This window comes from Eumetopias jubatus, unplaced genomic scaffold (genome assembly GCF_037043125.1).
Source record: "Eumetopias jubatus isolate StellerSeaLion01/CBP00866 unplaced genomic scaffold, mEumJub1_p1.0 scaffold_15, whole genome shotgun sequence".
Lineage (NCBI taxonomy): Eukaryota > Metazoa > Chordata > Mammalia > Carnivora > Otariidae > Eumetopias > Eumetopias jubatus.
Genome location: NW_028274821.1, coordinates 77,781,243 through 77,795,753, shown reverse-complemented (window position 1 = coordinate 77,795,753; position 14,511 = coordinate 77,781,243). Strand labels below are relative to the sequence as shown.

The 14,511-nt window shown below is 43.7% G+C and overlaps 1 protein-coding gene across 3 annotated transcripts in view; it reads left to right on the top strand.

Annotated features, from left to right (window-relative positions):
• The window catches only part of ASTN2 (astrotactin 2), a 904,520-nt gene that overhangs the window by 334,496 nt on the left and 555,513 nt on the right, over positions 1 to 14,511 (top strand). The window lies entirely within an intron of this gene.

Sequence of the window (14,511 nt, the reverse complement as noted above, 5' to 3'; positions counted from 1 at the left end):
AACTATCCTTTATGAAGTTAATTATCAAGAAATACATCTCCTGTATTTCTGCAGTGTACTAGAAGAGCAGGTGTGCATGCACGTATGTCTGCATGTGTGTGCGCATGCACACTCACACTCACACCATCACCGTTGCTCTGAGGGCATCAGCGTCTATGGGCACCCAAGGGCATAGGTTGGAATTTGAACAGAGATTCCACTGAACATATAGCTGATCTCTGTATGGTTTTAAAACAACCTTTGTCTGATTTCCCATCTGCAGGAACAATGGTTAATAAGTCTGGAGGGGGAAAAAAAGTCTAAAAATCATATTTCTTGGCTATACCTCCAGGGATTCTTGTTCTTATGTAGGGCCCAGAGCACTGTATGTTTCCTAAGTTCCATAAAGGATTCTAAGCCAGGGAACAGCAAAGCTATATCTGCTCAATAAGGCAACAGAGCTTCCATTTAGGGGCCAGGCATAGTTGAGTGGTTTCAGAGTGGCTGTTTAGTGGTAGAGGCGGCCTTGTTCTTATCCAAGAAGAGATGCTCTCCTGGTGCCTGGATCAGGCAGTAGACAGGGGTGGATGACACCTTGATGAATCCATGGGCACGGCAATGTGGGCAGGCTGGGCCACGCAGCAGCCTCACTGGAGGGCCAGTCCTGCTGGATGGAGTAGCCACTAATGGGGTTATGCTTCTTGCTGTGTAGAGTTACATATGCTGCACAAGGGAGGGCTCATCCTTGCAACTCAAACCTACCTTAAGGTCCTGGCTCCACCACGTACCAGCCGCATGGCCCTGGGTAAGTAACACCGAATGCCTGAGCCCCTTGTCTTGATCAATAGAAGTGCTGAGAATGTAGTCATGAGGCTTAGGAAAATAATGTAGGTAAAGAAAGTATTGTCCTATGTGGCACATAGTAGGTTTCCAAATGTTCCGCCCCTTCCTTCCTCCTTCTCTCCTTGCACAGGGACAAGAAAATCTTCTGCGGACTGAATTAGGGGCCTTTTGTCCCTCTTCATTCTCTCATTGAAAGTTCAAGGATGACAGTATTTATTTCCTTGTTCACAGAATGTAAACAAGCCAGAGCCTGGACCGGCATTAATAATTTATACAACAAATCACATAATGTGCATTTGGAATATACGATTTATAGCCTCCCACTAACTTCAGGATTTACCCACTTGACTCCCTCCTGTGTGTCAAGGGCTCAAGCTGGACACTTAAGATGCATTTAAATTATCTGTGTGCAGAGACACCACCTAGAAACAGACAGGCAGCCTCTCCCTGATGAGCCTATGTAAATGTTTGAAATAATAAAACTAAACTACAAATCAGCAAAGCTGATGGGGGGTGAAGTAGGAAGGTCTCTTTCCATAAAAAAAAAAAGAAGAAGAAATTAAACAGGAATTGAGCTGCATTTGAGTAAGCAAGTAGTGATGCTTGGTAAAGGGGAGGGTGCAGTGGAGGAAAGTAGCAAGCGTGGAAATGGGCTGTCCTGATCCCAGGCTGCCACATAGCCAGGTTCTCTGCAGACTCGAGAGAAGTCACATTTATTGGTTCTCAAGCCACTAACATGTCCAACACCCACCACGTGCCAGACCCTATCAGAAACCTGTATGCTACGTCATGTAATCCACACAACAACCTAGGAAGTAGGCACAGCTGTTAGTCCTCATTTTGTAGGGGAGGGAACAGGCAAAGTAGGCTGCATGGTGAGCTGTAGTGAACCCGAATTTTGGGCCCTGGTGACTCCTTTTTATGCATAGCACACATGCTTTTTATGGACAAATGGATTGGCGTCCTGAACCTCTGTTCTTCCCTTTAAAAATGGGATCTGTCGCTAATGTAGCTTTTCCAACATGGCCGGTGTGTGCAGTCTTGTTTCTTAATATTTTTATGCCCCCATACGCACCACAAAGCATGGCAGGAACACTCAGAAACAATGTCACCTCCCCTGTGCCATGAGGCCTTTTTAACTGTGTTTACCAGATACCTATTTATTAATTAATTTGATCTTTGACAAAACTCCTCAGAGTACATATAGACAAATGAGGACTTCAAGGCAAAGAGAGGTTATGTAAGTTTCCTCAAGCCACACAGCTAGTAAACATCAGGCTGGAATTTAAATTCGGTTCTTTGGTTCCAGAGCCCCTGCTCTCTTGTACAAGTTCATCTGTAGAGTAGACAAAATTTATATTGCATCATTGATTGTTTTGGTCTCTGACCTTGATGCAATGTGAATAATTTAATATGCTTGTAGCAAATGTTTACACAGCACATTGTTAAGTAAGTAAAAACAGTTGGTAGAAATTGTACTGTTTTCTGGTTAACAGACATCTTTGTTATACCCAGAACTGACTAGAGATGGAAAGGGTTGCATCGAGAGTTGTGAGAACCCTGTTCCAGGAAGTGTGTAAGTGAAGGCTGGATACTACTAAGAATAATCAAGAGTAATATGTAGTGAGAGTATACACTAGAAAATAATAGGAAAAAGAAGAGCAGTCATGATAATGCGTGTCAAGGGTTCTAGGCATTGCTCTTGGGAAGGTGAGCTGGTACAGCCACAGTGTGGAGGTTCCTCAAAAAGTTAAAAATAGAATTACCATATGATCCAGTAATTTCACTACTGGGTATTTACCCACATATGAAAAAAACTAATTCAAAAAGATATACGTACCCCTATGTTTACTGCAGCATTATCTACAAAAGCCAAATTATGGAAGCAGTCCAAGTGCACGTTGATAGATGAACGGATAAAGAAGATCTGATAGACAAATATATAATACACACATATGCACATACACACAATGGAATATTACTCAGCCATAAAAAATAAAGCCTTGCCATGTGCAACACCATGGATGGATCTAGAGGGTATAATGTTAAGTGAAATAAGTCAGTCAGACAAAGACAAATGCCCTATGATTTCACTCATATGTGGAATTTAAGAAACAAAACAATGAACAAGAAAAAAAACAAAGAGACAAAAACCAGACTCTTAACTCTAGAGAACAAACTGATGGTTACCAGGGGAGAGCCGGGGGGTGGGGGCGGGGGGCTGGTGAAATGGGCGAAGGGGATAAAGAAGACACTTATTGTGATGAGCACTGAGCAATGGATGGAATTGTTGAATCAATATATTGTACACCGGAAACTAATATTCATATAACACTGTACATTAACTAAAGAAATATTTCTTCTAGGGGCACCTGGGTGGCTCAGTCATTAAGCATCTGCCTTCGGCTCAGGTCATGATCCCAGGGTCCTGGGATCGAGCCCCGCGTCAGGCTCCCTGCTCAGCAGAGAGCCTGCTTCTCCCTCTCCCAGTCCCCCTGCTTCTGTTCCCTCTCTTGCTGTGTCTCTCTGTGTCAAATAAATAAATAAAATCTTAAAAAAAAAAAAGTATTTCTTTTTAAAGACACACAGAAACTGTTCTTGAATAAAACAAATGATAATGTATATCGAGCATTGAGTGCTTACTAAGTATTGGGCACTGTGTAAAGCCCTTGCAAACACCATAGTATGTTTACATTATCTCCATTGAAAAGGCAGGGGAATGAGGGTCATAATGATAAAGTAAGTTGCCTGATCTGGATCATCAGTGATTGTTCGCAGCAGGATACAAACCCAGGTCTGTCTGACTCCAAAGTCTACAATTTGGCCCTGAAATTCTTCTTTTTAAAAAGGGTTGGTGTGTAGTATTTAACTCTCACCTAGGTTTTCACACATTTTTTTTGATTTCTCTGAACTTTGAAGAGCAACTCTCAGACTGTTTGCCCCATTAAGGCAACTTGATCCAAGCCAATGATATGCTGGCAAGTTGGCTCACTGAAGAAAAAAATAATGTAAAAAGCCTTATATGTAGCATTTGCCAATTTCCATGGTGTAAATTCTCCTGTCATGTCCAATTTTAACTCATTAGATTTAACAGCTACCCTGCAATGTCCCTGAGTATTTAACAGTTAGCCCTTGGGAGCCATCTGGAGCTGGTTCCAGCCCACCATTGCCCCAGTCCCACCAACAAACCAGAGTGTATCTCTTAGGAAGTACTGTCTTGTCTTTCTGTGTATCTCCAGTGCCTGGCACAGTTTGGCCCATGTAGGGAATATAGCGGTACATATTTGTTGATTGAAGAATAAAAAAACAATTGAATAATAAGCAAATAACCAAAACTAGGGAGGAGGATGGGAACTATATCTTCAGCCCTGAAATAAGAAGGGCACAACATCCTCTTACTGTGCACTTATCTGAACTTGTCTGTGGCAAGGAGAGGATCTGTTGAAGTAGAGCTTGGGTATAGAATTTGAAACACTACTGATGCCCTCCTTTTCCCGCTTCCCAGATCGGATCTGCCATGAGCCAGTGACTCCCCTCCAAATGCACCTGCATCAGATGACTTTTCTCCATCCCCTGTGTTGCCACCACAATCAAGTCATGTCACCTCTTGGTCCTCGCTGCCACCCTGGTAGCAACACCGTTCTCCCCCCAGCAGCAGACTGAGCATCATTAACACATAATTTCATCACGCCGTCTCCTTTCTCAGTGTCCTTTGATAGCTCCCTCACATGTCCCTGGCCACCTCCCCAGCCTCAGCTCATGTCACTCATCGTTTATTTTTCCTACAGCATTCCACCCTGGAATATGCATCCTGCTGCTTGGAATATCCTTCCTTCCTACTGCTGGGACTGGGCTTCACTGTCCTTTTCTAGAGGAGGCCCTTGTCCCACACTGTCCTTCTCCATCCTTGCATGAATCAGAGTACAAAATGCTACACTCACCTCTGTAATTCCCTTACATATTGAAACATTCATGAGGGTGGGGGCCACATCTCTTTCTGTCTGGCTCCCTTTGCCTGGCAGTGTCGGGGAATTGGCCATGTTGGGTTGGGAGGTCTCCTCCCCTGGGTCAGAAGGCTGTCCAGCTGGCAGGCAGTGTGGCGAAGGCTGCACTGTGGAGTCAGCCTCTTCAGTTCAAATTTTTTTTTAAAGATTTTATTTATTTATTTATTTGAGAGAGCGAGAATGAGAGAGAGAGCGAGAGCACATGAGAGGGGGGAGGGTCAGAGGGAGAAGCAGACTCCCCGCTGAGCAGGGAGCCCGACGCGGGACTCGATCCCGGGACTCCAGGATCATGACCTGAGCCGAAGGCAGTCGCTTAACCAACTGAGCCACCCAGGCGCCCTTCAGTTCAAATTTTATTAACTCTGTGATGGCAGGTAGGCAACTGCATTCCTACAGGCTTAACTTTCTCCTCTGTAAAATGGATATAGTAACTAACTCCATCACATGGTATTATCAGGATTGCATAATTTGATGTACAGCACTTAGTACAGGACTCAGCACAGAGTTAAGTACTTAACCGTGGAAGTTATTATTATATTTATTGTGAGACAAAGTGATGCCACAGCTGAAATTCACACTTAATGACTATATTTTACTTCTCTCCTCTCAGAAAGATCCCATGGAGCCTGCTCGTTCTCTCAGGAAAAAAGTGATTGGTTGGGGACTCTGTCTATTCGTTCATTTATCCACTTATGTATTAACCAAATATTGATTTGCCTACTACCCGGTACCAGGTCCAGTGCTAGAGAAAATAAGTCAGGTCCATGCCCTGGAGGAAGGTGTAGTCACATGGTGGGGAGTAGGGCAGGTCACCCTTCCTCTCTCCCTGCTTGTAAGACTTCACTAAATACACTTTGCAAGTAGTCAGTTGGGAGATTGGTCTAGAAAAATGGTAACCTTTGATATGCCCTGTTGTCTGTAGTTTGAAATATGAGGGAAAGGAGAAAATGAGGGAGAGAGTACACATCTCCCGTGTTAGGCTTTGGGTGGGACTGAGGTGTTGTTATGCCCATTGTATCATTTGAGGCATCTGATACAACAAAAAAAGAAACGGCCATCCCAGGTCATGTAGCCAGAAACTGGTGAATCGGAGAATTTGGACTCTGCTGACTCTTGCAGTGGTATTTTCCATTCTTTGAGCTGCTGACTACCTGGGACACTGAGAAGAAAGCAATGTTGCTAATGCTGGTCCTGGTCGATGATTGAAATGGAAGAAGAAATTCATAGTTATGATTCCCAGGGCTGCTGTTATTCCACTGTAAGCATACCTACATCCTAATCTCAATTCTTCTACACTTACACATATATTCACATCCCCACACATATACGTAGGTTCCTATAAAATTTAGTAGGGCTTCTATTTTAGCTCTTCAGGCTGTTCAGGTGTGGGCATTTTTATAAATAAATATGCACTAATGTTGTTACTATTATTGCTGTCCCATAAATTTAACAGCACACGCAGGAAGCTCCAGGTGTGTGTAGCACCTGAATTACAGTTACTTAGGGAATGGCTACCGTGCCTTTGCCATATCTACTCGAGTGATGCCTCTGTACAGCTCCTACTACAGAAATAATCTGTGCTGTTGCATCCTAGCACAAGGAGCCAAATGCCCCGGGGGTGCTGTAGGGAGCATTTTGGATGTGTGAGCTGGATGCACCAATGCTGGCCAGCCCTTAGTCTAGGAGGAGCCATGACAATTCACTGGATCTAGGGCCCCCGCTGATAATAGGTATAGCAGCCAATAGTCACTGAGTGCTCAGTATATGCCAGGCAATGTGCTGAGGGCTTGAAATACACAAAGAGACATCAAGAAGTTAAGGCACTTTCCCAGTGATATTAGCTAACAATTATCTGAGCCTTTCTTATCATCAGCCACTGTGTTGGACACTTGTTGCTTTAGCTCAAGTAATCTTGTGAAGTAGGTATTTTAATTATTCTTGTTTTATAAATGGGAGCACTGAGACTTAAAAAGATCAGATTACTTGTACCAGCATCTTCAAATAGGAATGGCCAGCACTGGTGCTTGATCCCAGCTTTGTGGGATTCTAAGGGCCATGTTCTTAACTCTTCCTTTTTATTAACTACGTAAGCTTACAGTGTTAAGAAATTATTGAGCTGGGTTTCAAGCTCCTTCTATCTGATTGCAGAACTCAGAAACCTTCCACATCACCAACTTCACTTCTGGGATTATGTGTGAACATAGGATCTCCCAGAGAGAAATGCCTTCATAGAGCTAAAAGGGACTTCCTCCACTGGGAAGCCAGCCCTGGTTTTGTCAAGCACACTCGGTGTCTCCTTCCGCTCGGCCCTCACCAGGTTGGGAAGTCTTCAGTAAAGCAACCTAGCAGTTTTCCTGCGACAGTGTAATTACATCTCCTTTAGACTTTCTCGTGTACCTGACTGTTGTCCCTCCAAGTCTAGGCTGCGCCTGGCTCCTCGGTGAGTCCTGCAGCTTGTCCAGACCATAGCACACACCAGGTGCACAGGGAACCTTTCTGGAAATGAAAAGGGGTCTCTTCTAAACTTGAAAGTCCCTAATCTCCTTCTGGGGATGAGGACTTCTCAGTCTTTCTCATGTATTCATTTAAGTAGGTCCTGGTTTGTAGTTATCTATTGCTGTGTCATAAATGGCCCCCAAATTTGCAGGTTAAAACAACAAACACGTATTATGTATTTATTATCTCAACAAACATGTATTTATTAACATTTGTTATCTTGACAGACATTTATTCTTTGGGTCAGGGACCCAGGCACCACGTAACTGTTCTTGCAGACTAAGGTTTCTTTTTTTTTTTTTTAAGATTTTATTTATTTTTAAGAGAGAGAGAGCAAGCATGAGCAGGGGGAGTGTCAGAGGGAAAGGGAGAAGCAGGCTCCCCGCTGAGCAGGGATCTTGACTTGGGACTTGATCCCAGGACCCTAGGATCATGACCTGAGCCAAAGGCAGACGCTTCAACTGAGCCACCCAGGTGCCCTCAGCCTAGAGTTTCTCATGAGACTTCAAGTCAGGTTGTCAACCAGAGCTGTGGTCCCCTCTCAAGGCTTGGCTGGGGAAGGATCTTCTTCTCAGCATCCTCAAGTGATTGTTGGCAGGATTCCTTTCTGCAGGGGCTGTAAGTCAGAGGCCACCCTTACTTCCTTATCATGTGGGCCTCTCTATCTGGCAGCTGACAACATGGCGTCTGGTTTCACCAGAGCAAGAAAGTGAGAAGAGGCAGAGAGCGCATGAGCAAAATGGGAGTCGCAACCTTCTGTGCCCTCGCCATAGAAGTGACATCCCACACTTCTGCTGTATCCCATTTGACAGAAGCAAGTTGGTAGGGGAGGGGATTATACAAGTTGTGAATACCAAGAGGCCAGAATCATCGGGAGCCATTTTAGAAGTAGCCGACCTTGGTCCCCTGCCCTCTTTCCTTTTCTTCAAACCAGATCTCTCATTTCGGGTGACTCATGTTTTTTCATGACTGTAGACTTGAAGAATGATTGATCGCCAAGCTTCAGGTTCTTGCGTTCTGTCCAGAATGTTCTTCAGCCTCCTGCTGTGAACATCCTCTGATTTTCTTATAGACTGTCTTTGCAGAATAAGATTTCTGCCTCTAACCCAAGTGCCTCTCCTTATTTTCCACCCCCGAGGTACACTTGCTGATCTCTTCCTTCATCGCGAGGTCTTTGGATCCCACTCCTTGAGATTATGATGTCCCTGCAGGATCCTCAGCATCCAACACCACGTCTGGTGCTTAGGTGATACTTAACACATCTTTGCTGACAAGGTGAATGAATGAGTGTGTGTGAGGTTTGCACGATGCCAGGAGGGCCGGCCTGAAAGGAAATGAAGTATCATGTGGGATAAAGCCCACTCTCCTTGCAGTGGACCACCATTTCCTTCGGAAGCTGCTCCCTCCCTGCCCCTCTGCCCTCCTTCGTCAACATTGTGCTGCATGTACCTGTTGCCCCCTGTCCCCACTCCAGTTTACGTGCAGTGTCCTGCTCACACATCTCCTGGATCGCATGTCCATTTTTCCACTCAGCTAACTCTCATCTTACCAGCCTCAGCTCTCAGGACCCCCAAGTCTTCTGCACTGACCTCTGCCACCATGGTAGTCTCCTGGCATTACATTCTCTGTTTAGAGCCTCCTATCCCACTGTACATTGAGACCCTTGATGGCTGTCATCTCTGCATCCCCAGCTCAGGCCACAGAGCTCAATGCAGAATGGACCCTCAAGAAATATTTATTGAATGAGTGGACTTCCTCCTGTTATAGACAGGGAGACAGATGTCCAGAGAGGGGAGGGGTTTTGCTGAAGGTGCATAGTGAACAATGGCTGAGCAGTATTCAGGTTTAGTCTCTTGTTCCCCTAAGACAGAGCTCTTTGTACAGGCCCCAGGCACTTCTTTGCCACTAAAGGACCAGACTGAATGTGAGTCTAACATGTCCCTTGGGCTAAGACCACTATTGTTCTTTTGGAGGTGGCACATTTAAAACCAGCAAGCTTGAAAGGTTTAGGTCCAGAATGTCAGCCTGAAATGGGTAGAGGCCTCTGTATGGAAATGTGCTTGGGCAGAAATGCTGCATAGGAATATTTACTCGCTCTCATTTTTTCCTTCTTTTGTTCTCCTTTATATTCCCTCCTCAAAGGTCTAAAGGCAAAGCTGTTTATCTCCAAATGGCTGTTTAAACACAATCCACATGTGCTTTTGCTGAAATGTTAGTGGTCTGAAGAAGAGGCAATGGATTGGAAAACCCAGGGAAAAATGTCCCTCCAGTTAAAGGGCTGGAGGCAGGTGTGTTATTCTAATCAAATTCCCAGGGGCTTAGCAGCCAAACTCCTCCATCCAAGAAAAGACAGAGTCCTCTGCCCCTGCAGGGCCCAAATACCTTCCTTGGCAAGGGTGAGGATTTGGATGCCGAGAAGACCCTTGGTCTTACAATATGCTTCTCAGGCCAAAGCTCCATCTAGTTCCCTAGACCTGCAGGAGACCCTCATGGTAAGCGAGCCCCGGTGTGATGCGAGAAGAACAAGGATGTTGCTAGGGTCATGTGGACCTAGGAGGAATCTAGGTTGTTTGTGCAACTTGGGACAAGTGTATGATCTCCCTGAGCTTCATTTTTCTCATTTATAAAATGGAGATCATGGTGCTGAACCCAGAAGGTTGTTTCAAGGACTAGGTGAAACAATGCAAGTCAGGCATCTAGACTAGGGCCTTGTTTCTCAAAGTTGCTCTTGTGGAATATATATATATATATTTCTTTTTCTATGTTTCGATGTCTTCTGTGAGATCCCCCTGAAGAGGTCCCTCTGGCTGAGTCTTCTTTGCATCAAGGTTAAATGTCCCATGTCCTTTATCTAGTGTCCTCTTCTGACATAATCTCTAGTCCAATCCTGGTTACTCTTCTTAGAACATGGACTACTTGTCTATGTTCTGTTTCCAGCATCACATAGACCCGAGTTACATTACCAGCTCTGCAGCTTATGAGGTGAGTGTCCTTGAGCAAAACTCTTCTTTTCCCTGAGTTCACTTCTCTGATCCACAAAATGGGAATCTGAGGATTATTGTGAAGAGCAAACTGAATAATGGATACAAAGGGTCCAGCAGAAGCTTAGCATGTAGCAGGTGTTCTGCATAATCTTTTCTTACTGAAACCTCACTATCATTCCAACCATATGGTCTTTCTTCCACTTCTGAGCCATCCTGAATTTATGCAGATAGTTTCCTGAATATAAAGGCCAGGCTGTATATTTACCAGTCTTACATTTGATGATGATGATGATAAAGGCTACTATTCATTGAGCACCTACTATGCAATGTATGTTTTCCTATTTAATCTTTCTAATGATGCTGTGGAGTAGATGTCATTCGCATTTTACCAATTAGGGTAATGAGACTTGCCAAAGGTCAATCAAAAAATAACAGGGCTGGGATTTGAACCCAAGTTTCTCTAACTCCAAAGTCCATGTTTTTCCCATTACCTTAGTCTACTATGTTTTAGACTTTGCAGCAGTCTGTTGAGGTTGTTTGGTGGGAGTATTTGGGTATGTTTTATTTTGTTGGTATGTTTAACCAAAGTATCCTAGTTGGGCCCATCTGACATACAGTCATTTGTGTGACCCTATGGCCAGTGTCACATGGACAGAGAGTGTAGGATGCACTGTCTATTCCAGGACAACCTGGTTAAGGTAGTTGGTACTGGTTAACAAGAGACAGCTATCCCAAGGCGTGAACTGAGAAACATTGCTGCGGTAACTGGGGCCAGTGGGATCTAGGTCTGGCTCTGCACCTTAGGGCTCGGGACAGAGCTCTTCTCCTAGCCTCTTTCAAACCTTTAGCATAATGGATTGGACTCACTGATCTAAAGGCACTCCTCCAGCTCTCTCTTCTGGCTCCATGATTATTTACTGCACTTGGGAGTCAGGGGACAGAAAATGTGTTTGAGGCAAAAGGATATGGGGACCTACTTTCCAACCTCAAACCAGAGGGTTGCCTGAGGAGGAGGAATGGAGACGAGCCTATGGAATGTTAAGGACAGGAACATGTCTAGCTGGTTATAGTTCTAGGGGTAGACTTTCACTTCACACTGACATAGTCCTCATACGGAAGGTTAAGAGTGAAGGGAGATTCCATAGTACGTCGTTAAGAGCTTTGGGAGCTACATCTGGATTTGAGTCCTGGCTTTGCTGCTCAGTAGCCTGCCCGCCTTGGGCTAGACTCAATTTCCTTATTTGACAAATGAAGTGCTAACAAAAATTTATGATGGATCAAATAAAGTAATATCTAAAATATTTAGCACAACATGTCATATGCTGTAAGTGCTCCAAAAATAAAAGATTACCATTATCATCATCATCATTATCAAAATGGGTTTTCTTTTGAGCTAACAAGCTCCCAGTTTAGGTGATGTTCCAATACAGGTTGGATGACCATGGGACGGAGCATTGTAGGGAGCTCCCTGTATTGTGTAATCTGTTCAGTTAAAGCCCTTTTAGTCCCCTGTAAATCTGAGATCCCATGACTCCTATTAGAACATGTGATACATGGGGCAGGAGTTAAGAGGGGTATGGAGTTTCTGTGAGTTAGGGCAACTTCCAGGAGATGGGAATTCTCTGGCCTTAACAAGTAGGTCTGCCTTAGATATGTTGATAAAAGTAGGAAGGGCACTGCATGGCCATGAGGAATGCATGCAGCTTGTCACAAGGAAAGGTACAGGCAAATCGAAGTGCAGTGAAGGGTTTATGGACCATCAGACAAAGCCTTGTTTCCATTATTTCTCAAGTGCTGTCTGAAAGTCAGGACAAAGATGGGAGGAGGAAGGAGCATGGAGACTTGATGGAAACTCCTTCCTTTAGAAGCAGTGTGATATAATGGAAGAAACATTGAATTTGGAGGTCAATAGATTGGTTTAGAGTCTCTCTCTGCCCTTGTTATGAGCCTTTGGGGAAGTGAATTAAACTCTCTGAGTTTCCATTTCCTCCAGTATCAAAAATGGCAGCATTGCCTAGGGTTTACAATGGATATAGAGAACAGAAGAGATTCTGTAGGTAAGAGACAACACAGCTGACCTAGTAAATAGTAAATACACAATAAACATTGTTCCTCTCCTCCTACTTTCACAAACCTTGGACCAATGTCCGGTGACATCTTCTTGGAGAACAGAACAGTGACATTTTGGCAAGCTCTGAGAAAAAGCAGCTAAAGATGTCCCTTTTATGGAAATAGGAGACGATTGGTCCGATCTTCCTTGATAGCCATGGAAACGTGTGGCTACTCTTTGCTCTGTCCCTTTGCACCCACTACTTGGTCCCCAGGTCTTCTCTGCCACTCCCCGTTCCATCAAGGGTGTGGGCTGAACATGGTGGTACTGCTCTATAGACGATAGTCTAAGAGGGTGAGCACAGGGGTCAAGCACCAGTGTCTTAAAAACATTTTTGTTTTGTAAGTCATTCCCAGCTGATGATCACCTGTGGCTCTGAAAATCAAGTGCCACCTTTCCTTCCTTCTTTCCCTTTTATTTATGAGCCTTTCTAGAACTTTAGCTCTTAGAATTGTCACTGTGGTTTCTCCCGCACACTTTAGTTTCATGTTTTGAGGACAGCATGTTTTTCCTTCCCCTAATGCACTCCATCAGGCTGCTAAATATCAGTTGAATAGTCTTTAACCTTTCAAACTGGCCCCTTGTACCTGCTCTTTTTCTTCTTTGCATGTATTTTTCTGTGACTCTAAAATTCCATTTTCTGTAAACAGTCTTTTTCCAATTGAGATGTAATTGACATACATCACTGTATACATTTAAGGTGTACAGTGCATATTGGTTTGACTTACACATTTTGTGAAATGATTACTGCAATAAATATAGTCAGCATCCATCATCTCATATAAATGCAATGGAAAGAAAAAGCAAAAAAAGAAAAATGCTTTCATTGTGATGAGAACCCTTAGGATTTACTCTCTTAATAACTTTCATATATGCCATACAGCAATGTTAGCTATTTAGTCATCAAGTTGTACATTGTACCCCTAGTACTTATTTATCTTATAACTGCAAGTTTGTACATTTTGACTACCTTCCTCCTATCCTTCCACCTCCTCATCCTCTCCCTCTGCTAACCACAAAGCTGACCTCTTCTACAGGAATCTGTTTACATTTCTGTTCTTTTTTAGATTCCCCATATAAGTAAGATCATATAGCATTTGTCTTTCTCTGACTTATATCACTTAGCATTATGTCCTCAAGCTCCATCCATGTTCTCACAAATGGCAGGATTTTTCCCATTTTTTATGGCTGAATAATATTCCACTGTATGTATGTATGTATATATGCATATATGTAGGCACACATACATCTGTCAATCGATAGTTAGGTTGTTTCATGTCTTGGCTATAGTCAGTAATGTTGCTGTGAACATAGGGATGCAGATATCTTTTGAGGTTACTGTAAAACTCCATTTTTTTAAAATTTTTTATTGTTATGTTAATCACCATACATTACATCATTAGTTCTTGATGTAGTGTTCCATGATTCATTGTTTGTGCATAACACCCAGTGCTCCACACAGAATGTGCCCTCTTTAATACCCATCACCAGGCTAACTCATCCCTCCCACCCTCCTGCCCTGTAGAACCCTCAGTTTGTTTTTCAGAGTCCATCGTCTCTCATGGTTCGTCTCCCCCTCCGCCTTACTCCCGTTCATTCTTCCCCTCCTGCTATCTTCTTCTTTTTCTTTTTTCTTAACATATGTTGCATTATTTGTTTCAGAGGTACAGATCTGTGATTCAACAGTCTTGCACAATTCACAGCGCTCACCATAGCACATACCCTCCCCAATGTCTATCACCCAGCTACACCATCCCTCCCACCCCCCACCACTCCAGCAACCCTCAGTTTGTTTCCTGAGATTAAGAATTCCTCATATCAGTGAGGTCATATGATACATGTCTTTCTCTGATTGACTTATTTCACTGAGCATAACACCCTCCAGTTCCATCCGTGTCATTGCAAATGGCAAGATCTCATTCCTTTTGATGGCTGCATAATATTCCTTTGTGTATATATACCACTTCTTCTTTATCCATTCATCTGTCCATGGACATCTTGGCTCTTTCCACAGTTTGGCTATTGTGGACATTGCTGCTATAAACATTGGGGTGCACGTACCCCTTTGGATCCCTACATTTGTATCTTTGTGGTA